Source organism: Diabrotica undecimpunctata, chromosome 11 (genome assembly GCF_040954645.1).
Source record: "Diabrotica undecimpunctata isolate CICGRU chromosome 11, icDiaUnde3, whole genome shotgun sequence".
Taxonomy (NCBI): domain Eukaryota; kingdom Metazoa; phylum Arthropoda; class Insecta; order Coleoptera; family Chrysomelidae; genus Diabrotica; species Diabrotica undecimpunctata.
Window position 1 is genome coordinate 22,283,087 of NC_092813.1, and position 19,716 is coordinate 22,302,802.

Here is a 19,716-nt window from a genome sequence, read left to right on the forward strand (position 1 = left end):
CCTTTTCGGGGCGACGAGCGTTGTATGCGTTTTCGCGGTTAAAGATCTCGCGTCTCGAGTTGAACTCCACGGTGGATAAATTATCATCTACTTTTCTATCACCCAGCACTCCAATTGTCTCCTTACATTTCACCCATCCTGCTCTAATTCTACTACTTGCATCTCCATCTACCTGCCTATTGCTCTGTAATCCTGATCCTAAATTAGTAAAACTATAATCTTTTGTGAGTTCTTGCCTATACAAGCAAACTAGTCTATCTGTATTTGGAATATCGTATTTAAAAGAATATGTAAAAAAATGATGAATGGGTTTCACATGTAAGTTCATTTCAGTTAGGCCAAAAAAAAAATAAAATATATATATATATATATATATATATATATATATATATATATATATATATATATATATATATATATATATATATATATATATATATATATATATTGTTGTACTTTTGAATGTCCATAAGCAATAAAAAACCGATATACAAATTTTATTACTTAAATAAAAATTAAAATTATTGATATTTCATAAAGACACGGGCATATAAATTTTCAAACATCCTGTATAAGACAAAATATGTATTTTAAGTTGTTCGAAGAATTGTTCATTAGGCCTCAGAGACAAGACTTTCAAATATTATCGATAAGAAATTTAAATAAGTCGGTTATTGTGGAATGGATTTACCCGGAATAAAAGTGTATATAGAAAGTGTAAACAATAGACCGGGATTTGCGGTGGTTTTTTCTCCCCGAAAGATTATATCGGTAAAAGTTTATTAACAAAAGACATTGAATTGAGAAACAGGTATCGTTTGTAGCTATTAGTAAGAAATATTTGTAAAGCAGATAGATTTAGTTAGAATAATTAAAGAAGGTTGTTTTCTGGAATTACCCGAATGACGTTTTATAGAGAGAGTTGTTTGGTAATGATATACGTCACAGAGGTGGATGATTTTTATTGGTCAAGTTTTGAATGCAAGGAGGTGGCGGTTTTTGGCTATGAGAGAGGAGAGAGAAAAAAAAGTTGGTTAGTCAGTTTTAGTCGTCCAAGAAGGAAGGAGCTTTGTGATTTGTGTTTGTTTGAAGTTCCGAAGACGAAATTTACCGGGTGTGTTTATTTGCTGTGTAAAAGCTGACCAGTGTGAGGAACGGGGTACAGAGAGATAGAAAACCAAAGGGTATAAGAATTTTAATAGCAGACGAAGCCGGAAACATTTGGAGTTGTAAACAGGCGCGGAGATTGGCTCAAAGGGAGGCTGCATAGACTAACACGAGTTGTTGGGTTGCAGATACAGTGACAGATAGGAGAAAGGTGTACGTCATCTGGACCACAATAGGAGCAGAAGCAGAGAAAGGATTTTTTTTGTTGTGGCGTGGCCATAGAATTGCAACGGCAGAGAAGGAAAGGTCAGTCAATTTTCATTAGAGCCGGAGTGTGATTTTCATTTATTAATTAAATAAATTGAATAAATAATAGAGACAGTTAATTTTGCGATCACTTAAAAAAAAAAAGAATTATAAAAAGAACTTCGTTATAACACATATTAAAAATCAATGTAAAATAACATTTGGGTCCATGATAGAAAACAACTTCTCATATATTTAAAGTTAGTATATTGCAAATATTACAGGATTGATTGTTATATAAAATTTCATTAAAATAAAGGACATCTCACATATAGTTCAGTTGAAATTCTATGTATTTTATTCAGGTCATATTACCTATCCCGATTAGGAAGCCAATTGGAAAAATTTTGAATCCACGATCAAAGGTAAATAGTATAATTTAAATAGCCTGAGATTGTAATTAATTATGCTGATTTATTGTGATTAATTGGAGATTAGATCATTTAATAAATATAGACAGGATTTTTCCTAAGTAAGCAATATAATACAATTTAAATAGCATAACAATATATATATATATATATATATATATATATATATATATATATATATACATATATATATATATATATTTTATTTCTGTACTATATTTTTAAAAAGGTAGGCATGTAAGTTACATAAAAGATACTAGAAATTCATAAATACATATTTAAAACCACAGAGTCCTTGTTGCAGATATTTATAATTTAAAAATAAATAAGGGGATAAAATCGATATGTGTCCCGTTTACAGTTTATGTGTTCTTTACCCGAGTCCTTTCTATCGACCTTGTTGTCTAGAAACCGTTTTACCCATAGATGTAGCAAGAATAAACTAAATATACATCCGCTAGGTGGACACACATAAGGAGGCAAAAAATATAATTATTGTTTGAAATTTCACTTGTTTCCTGCGATAATTAGAATAGAATTTTTGGTTTTAAGTAAGTGAGTGAGTAGTTTTAAGTAAGATAATCTCCTGTCCGAAAAATAATAATTTTTAGTTATACGAGGATATTTTTAAATCATAATTATATAAGACATAACTTTTGTAATAGGTATAATATACTGGTTAATCTTTAGATTTGTGCTTTAGAATAATTTTTTATGTATTCCTGACCTAGAAGTTACCCTGTATAGTAGGAAAATATCGGTTCTTAAGTTGAGTGAATTTTGAGTTAAATATACCTGTTGAAAAATTACAAGAGTTGGTGAAGTTCCTGAATAGGAGTTACGTCAGTGGCTCTGTAAGTCAGATTATATTAAATCAATAATATTAGTAATAACAAAAATATCCATTTGACAACAAAAGAAGAACCACTGAATATTTCACATACAAACAAGAACTTCTCATCTTTTTTTTACACCGGCTTAATTGCCTTGTTATAGTTTAGATACAGAATCGCGTTCAGATCTAATGACTAGTTTCAAAGTTTATTTAATTGGATAATAATAATTCCGAATTAGCTCAAAAAATGAGGTATATTTTACCACCAGCACCTAAAAAAACGTACTCATCAGTACCCAGCACTCAACAACAGATCCTGTTGATATACAGAAATTGATGCAGCCAACTAAAGCATTTTTTGAAGGCGTTCTTAATTATCAAGAAATGATACACTTTTTTGAAGACGCGTATCGTTCACCTGACCCAATGAGTATTGCTCAAACTTTTACAAAAGATATTGAGGGGTTACTAAAATTATTAGACAATATCTGCCCTCTCTTCGATGAAAAAATAATAAAAACACGTTGCACAGAAATTAAGCGCAAAACATCTAAATTGCTCGATACTAATACCTCCTCTGAATTAGACAATGATCGAGTACAAGAATAAAAATTAACATATAGAACAAAAATGTCAATACTTCAGTAGTACATATGTGGTTATTGTAGATAAATAGAAATGTTTAAACTATTATCCAACCTATTAGCTAAACTATTAGCAAAGCTAATTCAAAAATTAGCCAAATTAAACGCATTTACTATCATAAAAACAGACGCTATAAAAAGCTAGTAGAGGAGTTTCTATTTCTGCTAATGACTCATTGAAATCTAGACAAATAACTTTAAAGATCAACCTTAAAGCAGTAGCAGTAACCATAAAAACTCCCAAAATTAGTAACATTTATTTTCCACCGAATATTGATACAAGTATAAAAGAGATAACTCATATTATAGACCTTCGTCTAAGATTATAATGGGAGATCTAAATGAACACAATCCACTTTGGGGATCTAATAGATATAACAAAATAGGACACATTATAGAAACTGTCATTAATAACACCAATATTACTCTGCTTAACAATGGATCTCCAACAAGTTTTGATTCTTTTACCGGAAATACTACGTGTATTGACTTATTTCTTGCAGAGCCTTCTTTAGTAATCACATAACTTGGAAAGCTAGTACACAATTGTATGAAAGCAATAATTTCCCATAGTGATAAATTTCGAAGACTAACAAGATATTCAACCAGCGCATTACTTATTAGTTAATGATCAGTGTAGTAGTCACTGGGGGCTCGGGAGACTGAGTAAGATGGTTTATGCGCATTTCTTGTTCTCTCAGTTTAATCGGTATTGTGTGATCTACTGCACAAATCGCGTGATGAAGAGTAGATGTCTCCGCCTGCACCTGAAAATAAGTTCGTAAATTAGTAATCTGTTTTTCTAATTGCTCGCTTATATCAATAAGTCCGCGTCCTCTTAAATATCGCAGTAATGTCGTTCTATCTACTGCACTTCGAGGATGGTGTTTTTGTGCCTTTGTGAGGTGTTTTCGTACTTTTCGCTGAAGAGTTTTTATATCCGTTTTAGTCCACATAATTATCCCAAGTGAGTAGCTAAGCGCGGAAAATGCGTAGCTGTTTAATACCTTAAACAAATTTTTACTATTAAGTAAAGCTGTAGGAGTAACTGCTTTACTCTTCGTATGAAGTCTGATTTTAATTCGATTTTCATTTGTTTATGGTCAATTTTCCGAGCATGCTTTACTCCTAGATTTTTATACATGTCATTTTCGCCCATAGCCTCGATGTTTTGGCCATTTTGCATATCGAATCCTCCGAACCTTTCCCTTGACTATATTTAGTACACGACATTTGTCTAACCTAAAGTGCATACTAATAGCATTTGAAAAAGTTTCTACAGTTTTTAGCATTTGATCTAAGTGATTTCGAGTGGAAGCCATTAGTTTCAAATCATCCATGTACAACAGATGATTAAGCTTCGCCTCTACAGTATTGTTGTTTTTAATAACTAAAACCTGAGTCAGTGGAGTTCAATAGCTAGGATAGTGGGTTCATCGCTAAACAGAACCACAATGGACTCAGCGAGTCTCCTTGGAATAGGCCGCGGTTAATTGCGATATTTTCCGTTTCGATATTGCTTTCACCAGGTATTTGGTGGAGGTGAGTTTTAGTCTTCCAATCTGTCATTATATGTCTTAAAAAGATCATTATATTATCATCGACTTTATATATTCTTAATATTACCAGCCATTCATGCGGCACTGATTCAAAGGCTTTCTTATATTCAATAAATGCAGTGAAGAGGTTCCTTTTTTTGGTGTATGCCTGGTTAGAAATGACTGAGTCGATAATAAGTTGTTATTTGCAGCCCATTATGCCCTTAGCGCATTCTTTCTGTTGAGGCTATATGATATTGTTTAGAGCGCAGTGTTGATAGATACGCTGGGCTACACAGGATGTGACCAATTTATACATAGTTGGAAGACACGTAATTGGTCGGTACTTGGCTGGATCTTGGGTATTATTTTGATCGTTCGGTATTAAATAAGTTGTTTCCTGAGGTAGGAATGATGGTATTTCCTGCGGATTAGAAATAACACGATTAATTAGTGTTGACAAGCACTCATGAGCACTCCAGAACTTCTTAAGCCAGAAGTTTTCAACTCCGTCTTGTCCAGGAGATTTCCAGTTATGAAGCTCTTTGATGATATTAGAGACTTCTTCTGTGGTGAAGGGTTTGTAGATAGTTGTACGGTAGTGGTGACAGCTGTGCGTCGTATCTTGTATCCATCCAGCATTGGTGTTAAGAGCAGCTGGTGTGCAAAGTTGATTTTCCCAAAACTCCTGAATTTCTTCTTGGCTTGTGTATGATTTATTGGCACTTTCAAAAGTGGAATTGAGTTTCCGATAGAACGCCTTCTCGGCATGCTCAAAAAGCGCATTGTCACATTTCCGGCTGTTACTAAGTTTGTACCTCCTTAGTCGTCCTGAATAAACGAAGAGTTTTTGTTATAATGTATCCAGGCACTGTTGGGCTGTGTTGTTTTCTGGATCATATTGCGAGTGTCTTGCAGTACTTAGCATTATTTGATCAGCTTTTTTAATGACTATTTTACTTGTTGTTCCTCGTATATATTCTGTCATTTGACCAATGCCCTACGCAATAATTCAATCTTGTTTAGAAGCCGTTTCTCCCAGGGTGCAACTCTGTTGTCTGTCCTTACGGCATTGGTACCCCGTCGTGTTCCGATCTTAGTTCCCACTAAACTAGCTGTTGCTGTTGCTGCACAGTAAATAAGCATGTGCAAATATTCCAACGTATGGGCTTCTACGACGTAATTGAGTAGGACTTCGATATTTATAATTTGTAACAGAGCACCTAGTTTTTTAGAAGAGTTTGGTTTTTTAGAAGATTTTTGGTAGCGGTGGTCTGCTAAGTGGATTTGTTCCATTAAACTCTTTTACAGCACGTGCCATTTCGCTTACCAGAGTATCGCATAACTCGTTGTCGTGTAGTGTATTATCAGGTTGAGTTTCTTGTATGGCAAGCTCAGGAATTTGCTCATGTATTTCATTAGGGACTTGATTCACATTTACCTCTTGGTGTTGCGTCTTGAGTATTGCGTAGTCTCTGGGATAAGATTATTTCTTATAATTACACGGTATTAATATCAGAAACTCGTTGTTCAGTTACTTGAATTTCTGGGTACTCCCTGCAAAATTCGGCATAAAGATTTTGTTATTATTATTATTATTAAATTATTTTTAGGGACGAAAGATACAAAGTAATGGTGTCTACTTTTATTTTTTACAGGAATATTTTCAAGTTAGCCCATCCCTCAAGTATACACAACTGACTGTCCAATGTGTCTGCTGGGGCTGCTTTTTTTTGAAAAGTGTTTGACAAATTGAAACAGATGCCAAAAGATATGCAGGACTGCAACCTCATCATGGATAGTTTAGCTATAAGAAAACAAGTGCTTTACAATGAAAAAAAAAGAATATATGGATATTGTGATGCTGGGCAATTTAACACTAAGGATCCATGCGTACTTAGAAGCAACCGAAGCACTTGTTTTCTTTTAGTTAATAGCAACTGCTCATAGAAATGGCTCATTGGTTTTTCCTTAATGTAAAGGAGAGTTTCTATCAGAACTTACTACCACAACCTTGGATTTTGCACTGGAGGCTGATCTATATTTAAATGATGTTATGTTCGATGGAGCCCGAACAAATTTTACTGATTTGACTGGACTTGGATGTAACTTCCATCGATCTTGAAGTCAAAATGATGTATGAAATTTAAAAAATTGTCAATTTAAATACAATTATTTTTTCAAATAATAAGCAGATATTAAAATGTATCTACGAATACATAACATCCTGTAAATTTAAATTATAAGTAGTTTTAGGTATTCAAATTAAAAATTGTAAATATGTCAAAAATTGAATGTGTATACGAACATATTACTTCCTGTAAATTTATATTATAAATAGGCTTAGGTAATAAAATCAAAAATTGTAACTTCCACAAATAGTCTGGCTAATTTTCTATGCCAAAGCCATTATACGAAAAAAAAAAGAGATCGTGAAGAACTGAAACTATCTTTATGTATAAAGAAATGCGGTAATATGTTGTATGATGACATTCGCTAGAAATTGTATAGCAAATGTAAGGGTTTTGAAGACTTATAAAGGAGAAACTAACTGGTTTTATATTCAAAAACTTTATGAATTACAAGATGAAATTAGTTTAAAATTTGCAATTAAGCTAAGCAAAGCCATATATATTGGACCAAAACAAAGTGAAAGTAAAGTTGACAGCATAGACACTGCAGTTAAATTGCTGATGCCCTTGAATTTTTAGTGGTACATGTGTTAAAGGAATTTAAAGAGTTGAAGAAACTATAAAGTATATTAGAGCCCTAGGTAGACTTTTTGATTTCCTTAATTTTAGGAATCGATTTGCAAAAGCTTATAAGAAACCAATAATTAAAAACAACCATTCTTTTTTTTAAGAAAAAAGTGAATGTCATTATGTAATACCTACTTACTCTGAGAACAATACAATAACTTACTGTATAAATCTTCAAGGAAACATTTATGATAGGATTTGCAATAAGTTGCCAGTGTGTATTAAAAATTTCCAAAATATTGATTGCTGTCAGAGGATATAAACATGTCTTGACTAACAAATTTTCACAGAATGCGACAGAGATATTGTTCTCAAAAACTCGACAAAGGTATTGTTTTAATAACAATCCAAGTTCATTACAATTTTTGACAGTAATGAAGGAAATTCTGATGAGGAATGATATTACTTACTCTCATGTTGCCATTTGTATTGAATGGAACAATCTAAATAACAATGAAAATGAGGGAAATCTATTCCAAATAAAGTGGAGAAGAAGGAAAAGATTATTCTTTGAAGATAATGATATAGAAACTGTTTCCAGAAAAGGTGAACATTGTGTTGGTAGGTGATGAGAAATCTAAATTAAAGGATTGTATCCTTTTTATATGTTTGGGTTTATTATTACGAAAATTTTTCCTAAACTGAATGTTTCAAACAAATTGTATTCAATGTTTATTTACACCTCAGATCAATCTGATCATTCTTATGCTTCTGTTGGGGAATTTAGCAGGTTAGTGAATGAAAAAAATAATGGTGGGTTAGTGATTACCGCCAAAGGTACTTTTCAGGTAGTTGAAAACATAGAAAGAGCCTTGTTCTTGGCAACTGGTGACTTCAAAAATGTTTCGTGTGTAAATGCTAAGTTATTCAATGGCATTTTTCCGTTGGTATTAAATATAATCTTTCTTCCGCCAATGTGTTCTCTTTATGTACTGAATTATATATGATAGACTTCAGTTGTTACCGTATCGAGCTGATTAAGATGGTTAGCCATGAATACCTTAGGATTGAATACCCGAATATTTGGATATTCAATTAACGGTTAGACTCAATAAACTATGAAAACAGTACTTAAAGTAAATGCTACTTCAAAAAGGCGTGAACTGACTAAATATATCTTATTCAGTAATTCTTAATCTTTATAAACACCTAAATTATTGTAATATATAATACAAAAATAATAAATCTCCAGATTCAACAATCAACAATTATTTTTTTCTCCTTATTTTTTGAAATTTATGTACTACAATGTGTAATAAGAAATCGTTAGGATAGGTATTTTGTTTTAAATTATTTTGGCATAAAAAATCGAGATATAGGTATTAACATAAACGAGATCTTTTAAAATTTTCTTTTGTAATTTTCAAATTCTTGTTTTAATAATTTTTTTTTTTCGCCCCACAAATAGCGCCCTCTAGCACGCTTCAATTCTGTCTTAATACGATCATAGGGAGTTCGACCTCTACTGTCTGTGTCAAGTTAAGAATTCATAAAGGAGCCTTATGGGAAGCGGTGATGCCAGAACTACCGATAGACTGAGATAGGCGAGAGTAGTGGAGTTGCAGCGAAAAAGCAGGGCCGAACTGCATGTTATATTGCACATTAGACGTTTTTTCACTTAGGTAACTTTAAATTTTTTTTGTTTTTTTGAAAAATAAAAATTAAAGACATGTCTTTTTCTCACAACAGTTATTTATTAAATTTCGGCTTAGGTCATCATCAGACTCTTAAAAATATTCTTAATTGTTTAATGAACAAATTGAGTGAGTATTGTGGTAGATATTATTAGTGTCAGTAAAAAACATAAAAAAACAATAAAAACTTCTGTATATTTTAAAAAAAATACAACAGAACCATAGAAATGTAACAAATTATTTGGTTTTTTAGTTTGACATTTATATATTTACAATATTACAATTATCAAAAACTATGTACATTCTTCGTCCATATCCAAATCGGAATTGTCACTACTATCATATAAATCTATAACTATGGGAGTTACGTCTTCCATTAGACCGTCCACTTCCCAAAATTTTTTCTCCAGAGTCATTACATGTTGAATATAGTTTTTCCAGTTATCAGACGTAACATTTGAAAACGCTTTTTTTATGAGGTCCTCCATATCCTTCGCTTTGAAGGTGCTGTTATTTACGGCCACATGCCTTTTTACTTGGCTCCATACCATTTCAATTGGATTTAATTCGCAATGGTATGGAGGCAAACGAAGCACTTTGACATTATTTTGTTGTTTACAAAGTTCTTCAATTTTGTAATTATCAAAATTTTGTTTAAATTGCGCGACTACCTCCAAAAGCTCGCACTTCAGATAATTTTCTTCAAAAAATATGTCTTTTTGTCTTAACCAGTCCATAATGTTATTCTTATTCCACGATTGGTTAGGCAACAACTCGGTTTTTACACTATGATATGGAGCATTGTCCATAACAATAACCGTTTTTCGAACTAAGTTGGGCAACAGTTTGTTTTCAAACCAGTTCTCAAAACACGGACCGTCCATTTCGTCGTGATAATCAGCGCTGTTTTTTTTTGCAAGGAAAAACATTTCAGCACCGTTTACAAAACCATTTTCACTTCCGGCATGGACAAGGATGAAACGTGGTCCACGCTGAGTGGGATGCTTTAGTCCAGTACTTAGCCCTTTTATGAACGCATCTCTTGCCGAGGTGACGGTTTTGTCTTTCCATTCTCTGGAAACCGAGTGCCCCACATTGACCCATGACTCATCCAAATACACAATGTCATAGCCCTCAGCCCGATATTGTTTAATGGCCCTTAAATATCCATGCCTCCATGCAATTATATCAGGACGTTCTATTAGCACGGCACTTTTATCACGTTTTGCATAAACAAAGTTCATGTCTTTTAACAACCTGTACATTGTACTGCGGGTAAAATTTGGCAAGTTTTCGTCTTGGTTCACTTTTGGCAGAAGACGATTCAAAGTAGGAGGAATGTTTTCAAAAAAAAAACTATGCACTGTTCGACGAACGCCGATACGAACACCTTCATCGTAAGTATAGTCTCTGGAGTTGTTTCGGCAACGGGTTCTTTTTCTGTTTGTTTTTACCTCAGAAAGCTCACCTTCTTTGTCTTCCTGTACGATTTTTTGAATCGTACGAACTGACACTCCTGTCATCGCGGATACTTTGTCGAATACAATACGTTGACTTTCATCTCGAAGCAAATTAATGTGGTATCTCACTACGTTTAAGATCACTTTTTTAGCACTCAGATGTAAAATTTGACCACTTTTAAACGGCAAAACTGGATCCATTTTAACAATATAATTTTTTACACTTGAGATTTGAGTGCGCGATGGTTATGCCTTAACCCTTGTCCGGGCAGAAGAATTTAAAAACGTAATCGGGCAGTTTGGGCTTATGTATACAGACAAACATATAATCTCCACTTCACCTAATTACACTATTTTGAAAAACATACCGCTCATTTATCTATAACTCATAAATCTGTCTGCTTTCCAAATGTGCTTTCCAAATGACACTATTGTTTGGAATGACTAAGTACATAAAGAGAATTAGAAAACTATTAATAGTCAATTATAAAGTAATCAATATTGTTTACTGTTAGGGCCTGTTAGCCCGGCTTGCCCGATAATGGAAGTTTAAGCACAATATCTTAATTATTATTGCTTTCTATTTATTAACTATTGTGAAAGTAATATTTTATAAATAATTTTGAGAGTTGACACCTAAGCTGTCAGAATTACCTGTGCCATAATAATTAACCAATTGCGTAAAACCTAATATTTTAACCACTAATAAAGACATTTTTCTAATAATCTTTAAAATCACTTCCCTGAAAATGTAACCATATTTATAAGTAATTGTAGTCGTTAAGCTTATTAAATAGATACGTACCTATCTTTTTAAAATAAATTTGATTAACATTGGAAAATATAAATAAAAATTTGAATATAAATAAAGAATGGGTTATTTCGGCCGGCCCTGCATAGTCCCGTGAACTATTGGCAACATACGCCCGTAAGAAATGCACTGGCCTATCTGTTCAGTTGTGAATTCTTAACTTGAAACAGTCTGTAGGTTATTTAATAGAACTCTGTAGCTCTACCTAATTTCTGGAAATTGTTTAGTTTGACAAATATAGGATAGATGTCCGTGTAAATCGAGAAAATGTTTTATTGGGCAATCTGTAATAAAACCGAATCAAAGGTACATGAAGTTTAGTTAATTTTAATTCCTTTAACGTTAAAGTAAACTTCGTCTTTATCAAATAATCCCAAATTTTTTATTCGCCTGGTTTCTTGCTAAAAGAAATGTTGTAATATTTATTATATCACTCCTTTTTATTCAAATCTCTTTTAAATTTTCGCATATAAACATTTGTTATATATATTTGTATTTGTATATAGTTGGCATATATACTCAAGTATTTCGTTCAAGTTTACAAGAAAATATGAATCCCCTTGCAATTGATCAGCGTTGACACTCGATTTTATGACACAAAAAACCACATCCACTCTAAACGTGATTAAGTACTAACATGGGCGCCGCCAGGATTATTTTTAGGGAGGTGCATCTTCATTTACAGATACTATTAACTAATAATATAAAATATAGAACTTCTGTATAGGATAGATATACACATATTTAAATGGTAAGAGAAAACGTGGAGTAAAATCTGGCAAATCACATAAATCGTGATATATATATATATATATATATATATATATATATATATATATATATATATATATATATATATATATTGTTATGATGTGTTTTTTGTTTTGAATGATGAGCAATGAGTATTTTTAATAATATAGGGTTTTAATCGCGGTTCTCAAAGAATTAGCTTGTAAGTACTTTTTTAAATTATCTTTATTATAACTATTATGAAACACACATATATATCTAACCTAGTCAATGTAAATTTAAAATAAACTATCTTTAAACTGATATTCTTATAAAACTAATTAAATTCTATAGACAATCTAAAATTTAAACAAAACTATCTTCAAAATTGAAATTGTTATGACACTAACTAAATTATATTAACAAAATTTTGTACCTTTCTTTCACTGAATGCCTAAATGAACTGTTTTCCACTATATATATTCTAATCACCATTGAAAGTCTTCGTACTTCGGTTATCCTTGTTTTTGTGAAATTTCTTTTTCCAATTATCAGCTTCTACCAATTTAAGATATATTTTTCTTAATCAGCATCTATACACCACCAACCAAACCAGCAAACAGCATTTATATTTATTCTTCTGATTCTCTGACTCCAAATAATCTTTCATATTTCTTACTAAACTTTTCTGACTGACTTCTTGAAAATTCTGAACAATTTACTTCACTAAATGTGTCTAATAACTTTCATAATAAACTGGACTGACTTCTGACTAAAAACTTCCAAAAACTGCCAAAAACTTCTGAACAATTGACTTCACTACGTAAATGTATCTATCTTCTAACTAACTTTCATGATAAAACTGCTAAAAACTTTCAAAAACTGCCGAAAAACTCTTCTGACTGCACTATCTAAAACTTTTCTGACTAAAAACTTTCAAAAACTCCCTCTTGAATCCAAATCACGGGTATTTATATCTTTTGGACATTCTAGAACCATCTCGTCAGATATCATGTTCTATTCAGTTCTATTTAATACATGTCTGAATTTTCTGGAACAAACCATTTCGCAAACATGGCCATCTCCGGAGATCCAGAGAATTCCATTCTTTTCTATTAATAATTTTGTTGACATTTAGGCTTTTCAGATCAGAATATATAATTAAATTAGTAACTAACACTCTAATTTAATAAAATACACATTTCAAACAATATATTATTATAATAACCCCACTTATATTCGTATTATGATTCTTAATTTGACACTTGGAGTATGTATAGTTGGTTGCCTAGGCACATGGCTCACTTAAATCTATTTACAAAATTAAAATTACTAAATAAAACTTTTTACAATTATTATATGCTAATTTATTAAAAATGCCCTCACATAAATATATTTTTATTAAATTCTCTAGTATATAACTTATTTAAAACAACCAAATATCTAATATTATGTAGTATATAACTTATAAATTATTTTCTATAAACCCTAATTGTCACAATACCCCAAAATAATATTTAAAATAAATAATTTACTTATTATTTCTTTAAATATTAATTTTCTCATACCTTATTAAATTTAATAAATTTTTTTTTTTTTATTTAAAATGTGTTAAATACATCCCTGTTCGCTGTCTATGTCAAAACAGAGAACAACGGAGCACAGTTCGGCTATTCTATGGTCAAACTGTCATGTCAAATGGAGCAATGGATGCGATATCAGAGAATAAAATATAACCTTAATTAAAAATATAATAGATATGGTGTTCTGTTTATTTATAGACAAAATCTAGGAATTATTTCCATTCAAAATAACTTTCATCAATATAAATTGGTAAGTTTTTCCACTTTATTATATTAGAAAGACATTTTTATAGCAATTATAGTATCAATTTTGTGTCTAACCCCAAATTATGATTTTTAGGGTTCAAATTAATTTCCATATATACAAAATTCAACAAGTATGATGTCAAATTTATTCACAACAAAGAAATCTACCATCTATCTATGAAATGGATCTATCAGTAAGTTATTAGTGTTATTATATTTGTGTTAAAGGTATAGAAATCATTATTCAATCTCTTCATGATATTGAAAAATGTCGTTGATATGAAATATGCCTCTTAGTCTGTTCTCTGCATCTATTAACACATAACTATTTAGTCCATTCTGATTTTCAATTGTATATGGACCTTCAAACATTGGTTGTAATTTCTTACAACGGTTTTCTTTAACATTACTTTTTCTAAGTGAACGAATTAACACTAGGTCTCCTTTTTGAAATGTGATTGGTTTTTTTATATTTCGATTTTGTCTTCTGATATATTTTTCAGCTTTCCTCCTAATTCGGTTATTCACTTTCTGCATTACTTGTTCTAACATATCCTGATTATATTCACTAATCCACTTTCTGTTTCCTATATGGCCAAACATTAAATATTCTGGTACTTCCTCTGTATTCAAATTATGTGTATTATTCAAAAAATATTCTACTTGTGGTATATGTTGCTGCCAAGTTTCATGTTGGTTTTGGCACAGTATCCTTAAATATTTTATAACTTCTTTAATATATCTTTCTGCAGGATTTGCCTGAGGATGTCTGATACTTGTAAAATGAATGTTGATTCCCTTTTTCTCACAAAATGCCCGAAATTTTTGGTTGTTAAAATATGTAGCATTATCTATTATGCAATTTCTAAATGGTCCTATTTCTTCGAAAAATTGATTAATATATAATTTTAATGTTTTAACATTTGTTCTAGAGCAGGGATATAGTTTAATAAATTTTGTATATAAATCAACTATCACTAGTATATGCTTTTTTCCTGTTGGACTGAGAACTAAATTTGAAATAAAATCCATGGAAACTGTATTTAGTTTTTCATATACAACATTAGATTTATATGTGTTCTGGTTTTTGAAATTCTTTTCTTTGTTTAGTTGACATATTGGGCATTGGGTAGTAATTTCCTTTGCTATACTTATGTCATTCTTTGCAAAATAATTGTCCCTAAATAGCATCCATAGCTTTCTTGAACCAATATGCATATAATTGTTATGTAAATTTTTCAATATTTTCTTTGCTAAAGTTCTAGTTATTACATATACTTCTATGCCATTTATTATTTTATAATATACCCCATCTTTCCTAAGGACTTTTTGTTTTTCACTCAAATTGATCTGATCTCTTATAATTTCTTCTTTAGAATATAATCCAGTATTTTCTACTAATTGATTTAATCCAATTTTTATTGTTCGCTGCCCTTTTTGTGGTGTATTTTCTAACCTTGATAAAGCATCTGCCACTATATTGGATTTTCCAGAAATGTATTTGATTTCAAAGCAGTATTCACTAAGTATTAGACTCCACCGATGTATTCTACTGTTTCCATATTTGTTATTTAATATAGACATTAAAGCTTGGTGATCTGTTTCTATTGTAAATTCATTACCCAACAAATAAAATCTTAATTTTGTGACACAGTGTATTATACTTGCTAGTTCTAATTCTGAAACTGAGTAACCCTTTTCATGTGGCTTTGTAATTCTTGAAATGAATTGTATTGGGTATGATTTTGTTTTAAAATCTTTTTCTTCTTTAACTTTTATACTATGGATATAATTTTGTGCAATTCTATTTTCTTTATTGACAAGTCCCTTGTGTTGCTGCAATATGGAAATGACTATTGATTTATATTCTTCAGGGCAATTTAAAACTTTCATCATATCTTCTTCTTTACAAATCACATTATTCTTCAATATGTACTCATTATTCCTTGCTTCCAATTTTACGCACTCCGCCTCGTAGGCATCCATCTGCTTAAAATTTCCATTCCTTAAATATTCACTACAATAATTATTCTTTACATTCTTTTGGGACATTTCCCTATCATCAAAATACATTTCTTCTTCATAAACATCATTATTTTCTTTTAATAATATCCTATCAACTCTTATTCCTTCTTCTACCTCATCTTTCTGCATAAATTTAATTATTTGCCCTTCCAAAGTTACCATTTTTTCTTCAAAATCTATCTTTACTTTCTTCTTTTCCAATTCATCATTTCCCATTAATATATCAACACATAAATCCTTGACAATAAATCCTTGCATATTAATTTCTTTATTAAGAATATTAATTTTAAAATTAGCTAGTTTATCAATTTCACCCAACTTCTTATTATTTGCACCAATAATTTTAATTTTTGGAATCTTCATTATATCTGATAGTTTTAATGTATTAAAAATAAAATTCTCCGAGACTAAAGTACTTTCTGAACCAGTATCTATCATAATCTTAATCATTTTATTTTTGGCCAAAGCATTTATATAAATTAAATTAATAGATTCAATAATTTTCTCTTCATCTAAAGAAATAAATTCAGAAGGTTTTTCATAATAGCAATGGCCTAACTTGTAATTCAGAAAGTTTACTGCACAAAATTTTGATTATTAGAATTGTCAGATTGTATCTGACCACTTGAATCTGATGTCCTATGTCCTTCCCTACTATGACTTCTACTCACATTTTCCTGCCTTGTAGTACTTCGTTCCCTGTCTTCGCAGCTTCTATTCCTTCGAACACAATTTACCTGTCTGTCACAGCTAGGTCGCTCTGTATTTCTTCTATTGTTAAAATCTTGTCTATTATTATTAGTACTGTTATTAAAATGTTGTCTATTATAATTAGTATTATTATTAAAATTTTGTCTATTATAACTAGTATTATTATTAAAGTTCTGTCTATTTGGATTACTGTTAGTATTATTAAAATTTTGTAAATTATTACCATATCTATTATTATTGTTATATGATTGTCTATATTGATTATCATTTTTATTATATTGAAAGTTATTATTGTTTTTTCTGTTGTTATTATTACTTGTCATATTGCCTCTTTGTATTCTTTGAATAAAATTAATAAAACTATCTATTGTTTGAATATTTTGTACAGTTACGGTTTGCACAACATCAGCATCAAAATGTCTAGATACATTTAAGACTGTTTCTTCCTCTCTAAGTGGTGGTTCTAAATATTTTGCAACTGTTATCAATTTCAATGCATAATCTACCATATTTGATTTTAAATTTTGATTATACTTTCCAAAATATAGAATTTCTCTAAACTTGGCTTGCTCTAATTCACCCCAATAATAATTTAAAAATTTATTTTCAAATGTTTGAAAGTTATCTAAATCATTTTCAATACTAGCAAACCAAGTTGCTGCATTGTCATTTAATGTCATTCTAATATAATCTTTAATATCATTAATATTATTCACAAATCTTAATTTATGTTTTAAACTATTTATGTATACTCTAGGATGCAAATTTTTTATATTACCAGAGAATTTAATCCCAGTCTCATTTGTTAAATTTAAGTAAGGTCTCCCTATGTCTCTCATTTGTGAAATATCATCTATTCTCTGTTCCACATTTCTTATTTGATTACAATTTATTTGGATATTTTGTTGTATATCGTCTAATTTTTCTTCTGTGTTTCTCCTGTCTTCGTTAATTTTTACTTCTAAGTTACATTTCTGTAACTCTATTTTCTGTTCTATATCTATCTTATTATCTTTAATAATCCTCTTTACTTCTGTCCTCTCATTGTCTATCCTTTTCTTGTAGTCATTCCGTATACTTTTTATTTCATTTGCTACTTTTTTCTCTGCAGCTTCAAGTTTTTTATCCATTTGTTTTACAATTTTATTATTATTATCTTCTATTTTCTTTTCTAATTTTCTATAATTCTCTTCCAATTTCTGTTCCATTTTTTTCATGTCTTCTTTGACTTCTTTTGAATTCTCTTCCAATTTTTTTATGTCTTCTTTGATTTCTTTTGAATTCTCTTCCATTTTCTGTTCCATTTTTTTCATGTCTTCTTTGATTTCTTTTGAATTCTCTTCCATTGTCTTGTTCATCTGCATCATTAATGACATCAAAGCTGCCATATTGACATTTTCCTCTCTTTCTGGATTCATTTCTGCAGTATCTTGTGGAACTTGAACTAAACTCTCCTCTTGTATAGGTTGTGTTTCTACTTCCACATCTTCTTCATTCTTTTTGCTTCTTGTACCTTTCTTTCCTTGAGACATTTTGAGACTTTACTTGTTCAAATATAATTAAAAATAAAATCTATAATTTTTTCTTTCTACTGATAATTAATTTAATTATATGAGAGCACTTATCTTCCCAAACTAATTCTTTTAAATAGAGAGCCACCGCGTTGGGTGCCAAATTGTTATGATGTGTTTTTTGTTTTGAATGATGAGCAATGAGTATTTTTAATAATATAGGGTTTTAATCGCGGTTCTCAAAGAATTAGCTTGTAAGTACTTTTTTAAATTATCTTTATTATAACTATTATGAAACACACATATATATCTAACCTAGTCAATGTAAATTTAAAATAAACTATCTTTAAACTGATATTCTTATAAAACTAATTAAATTCTATAGACAATCTAAAATTTAAACAAAACTATCTTCAAAATTGAAATTGTTATGACACTAACTAAATTATATTAACAAAATTTTGTACCTTTCTTTCACTGAATGCCTAAATGAACTGTTTTCCACTATATATATTCTAATCACCATTGAAAGTCTTCGTACTTCGGTTATCCTTGTTTTTGTGAAATTTCTTTTTCCAATTATCAGCTTCTACCAATTTAAGATATATTTTTCTTAATCAGCATCTATACACCACCAACCAAACCAGCAAACAGCATTTATATTTATTCTTCTGATTCTCTGACTCCAAATAATCTTTCATATTTCTTACTAAACTTTTCTGACTGACTTCTTGAAAATTCTGAACAATTTACTTCACTAAATGTGTCTAATAACTTTCATAATAAACTGGACTGACTTCTGACTAAAAACTTCCAAAAACTGCCAAAAACTTCTGAACAATTGACTTCACTACGTAAATGTATCTATCTTCTAACTAACTTTCATGATAAAACTGCTAAAAACTTTCAAAAACTGCCGAAAAACTCTTCTGACTGCACTATCTAAAACTTTTCTGACTAAAAACTTTCAAAAACTCCCTCTTGAATCCAAATCACGGGTATTTATATCTTTTGGACATTCTAGAACCATCTCGTCAGATATCATGTTCTATTCAGTTCTATTTAATACATGTCTGAATTTTCTGGAACAAACCATTTCGCAAACATGGCCATCTCCGGAGATCCAGAGAATTCCATTCTTTTCTATTAATAATTTTGTTGACATTTAGGCTTTTCAGATCAGAATATATAATTAAATTAGTAACTAACACTCTAATTTAATAAAATACACATTTCAAACAATATATTATTATAATAACCCCACTTATATTCGTATTATGATTCTTAATTTGACACTTGGAGTATGTATAGTTGGTTGCCTAGGCACATGGCTCACTTAAATCTATTTACAAAATTAAAATTACTAAATAAAACTTTTTACAATTATTATATGCTAATTTATTAAAAATGCCCTCACATAAATATATTTTTATTAAATTCTCTAGT